Source organism: Dioscorea cayenensis, chromosome 5, assembly GCF_009730915.1.
Source record: "Dioscorea cayenensis subsp. rotundata cultivar TDr96_F1 chromosome 5, TDr96_F1_v2_PseudoChromosome.rev07_lg8_w22 25.fasta, whole genome shotgun sequence".
Lineage (NCBI taxonomy): Eukaryota > Viridiplantae > Streptophyta > Magnoliopsida > Dioscoreales > Dioscoreaceae > Dioscorea > Dioscorea cayenensis.
In genome coordinates, this window is record NC_052475.1 from 18,470,420 (window position 1) to 18,472,773 (window position 2,354).

At 42.9% G+C, this 2,354-nt stretch overlaps 1 non-coding gene across 1 annotated transcript; it reads left to right on the forward strand.

Annotated features, from left to right (window-relative positions):
- Positions 1 to 1,013: 1,013 nt before the first annotated feature.
- LOC120262689 lies at positions 1,014 to 1,149 on the forward strand. The gene has a single exon (XR_005536946.1). It is a non-coding gene; the product is annotated as a small nucleolar RNA Z247 (small nucleolar RNA).
- Positions 1,150 to 2,354: the final 1,205 nt, after the last annotated feature.

Below are 2,354 nucleotides of genomic sequence, written 5' to 3' on the forward strand. Positions count from 1 at the left end.
ATTAATTGATGTTTGTTGTGAGTTTCAATCTTAAATGCTTGATTGTATGAACATTTCCCCTATAGTGACACTAGGATTGAGAGTTCTTGTTGGTAACCTTGTGAGTGAGTGACACACCACGAGCGTTAGACAAAGCTAGGTTGGAGAAGGTTGAGAGGGTGAGTCGAGAGGTACATGAGCGTCCCCTTTCCCCTCCGACGTGATAGATTCTACCTCCGTTCCTCGAGTTCTTTGCGGCCATAATAGAGTGAATGGTCTAAGGGATGACCCTCCGCTGGGGCTTAGTTGCGCGTGCAATGGAGTGAAGTGTTGAGGTGATCTTAGTATCTAGGGCTTAGGCGTGGTTAGGGACCTTCCACCTGGACCAAAGGGTTAAGTCTATAATTTAGGAAGAGATTTATCACTTGGAATCCCTAGAGCTCTTTGCATCTCTATTCGAGTGCGAGGTTGAGAGGTTATCTAATCTCTCCTCCGGGACATGTATAGAGTTAGGCATAGTTGACCTTAGATTTGGGACTATGTAATTAAGGATTTCCACGACTCACCATTGCATCGATTAGGAAGCATAATAGAGGGTTCTTGCACTTGAAACAATTATCCTAGGCGGAGCATTATCAGAGTACCTCCTCTTTGCATCTTTATCGATTGCCTTACCTCCTCCTTTACTCGTGCTCTCTTACTTGTTGCTTTTACTTTTGAGAATTGAATCATTGTCACACTTATCACTATTGATCTTTCACATAGCTAAGAAGCAGATTAAGTGTTTTTATTCCCTACTCCCTGTGGATTCGATACCCGCTCATCCGGGATTATTACTTCGACAAACCCGTGCACTTGCCGGATAAACGCAAGAGGACCTTGTCACGCTCGAACGCATGTTCGCATCATAATCCAAGGCCCAGATCATGCAAATTCGAATGCAATTCTCCATGACGAGCAAGAATTATCTGAGCACGATGGAGTATTTCAACCACATGAAATTGTTTGTGAATCAGATGGCGTCTATCGGCAGTCCAATAAGCGATGATGATTTGATCAACTACATCATGGCAGGTCTTAACACTGAGTACAACCCGCTGGTTTCCTCTATCACGACCAGGTATGACTCGATCAGTCTGTCCGAGTTCTACGCCTATTTTCTCTCCTATGAGACTCCCCTGGAACAACAGAATCAAGCTCTCTAAATTGGTTCAACAGTCAATCTTGCTTTACGAGGCTATCAAGGCGGTGACCATGGTGGTGGTTTTGGGGGAGGCCATTTTGGTGGCGGTCACGGAGGCGGTGGTCGCGGACTACAACAGAAAAGCGGCAAACACCGTGACTACTCCAAGGGCCAGAATAAGAAGGGTGGCGGTAGCTCAAGGCCTATATGTCAGGTGTGTGGTAAGGTGGGACACAGTGCATTGAAGTGTCATCATCGCTTCAATCACTCCTACCAGGCAGAGGATGATCGTGTGGCTATTAACTACATCAACACCATCCCCTACAGCGCCAATACAAATTGGTACACCGACTACATCACTGGCGAGCTTGATAAGCTGACGATCCGTGATAAATATCATGGTCGTGATCAGGTGCACACTGTAAATGGTGCAGGTATGTTTATTAGTCATATTGGTCATTCCTCGATTAATACCCCGGATCAAGCTTTATCCTTGAAACATATTCTTCATGTTCCTAGTGCCAAGAAAAATCTCGTTTCCGTAAATCGTTTAACCTTTGATAACTATGTCTTTCTTGAATATCATCCTAACCATTTTCTTATTAAGGATTGGAAAATGAAGAAACGCTTCTTCGCGGGGAATTTAGCGGTGGCCTCTATCCCTTTCCTATCAAGTTCACCATCTGTGCCCTCCAAGCATGCCTATTCTGTTGCCACACCCACACAAGAAAGATGGCATAATCGTCTCGGTCATTTGTGGCTTTCTATAGTTTATCATGTGCTTAGTCTAAATAATCTTCCATGTTCCAATAGTTCAAATAATGTGTCGGTTTGTGATTCATGTTAACAGGCTAAAAGTCATCAGTTACCTTACATTACTTCGCATGAACTTTCACTGTCTCCATTAGCACTTGTCTACTCCGATGTATGGAGTCCCTCCTCTTACTTTTGCTGGGGGTTTTAAATATTATGTGAGTTTTCTTGATGATTTCAACAAGTTTGTTTAGGTATTTCCTCTTAAAAGTAAGGCTAATGTTTTTCGCACATTTGTTCATTTTTAAACTTCTGTTGAAAAACAACTTCATAGGAAAATTCTTTGTATGCAAACTGATTTTTTTGTGTGTGTGTGGGGGGTGAGGATCACAAATTACTTTCATTTTTTTAATCAATTTGGCATTGCTCATCGTGCTTT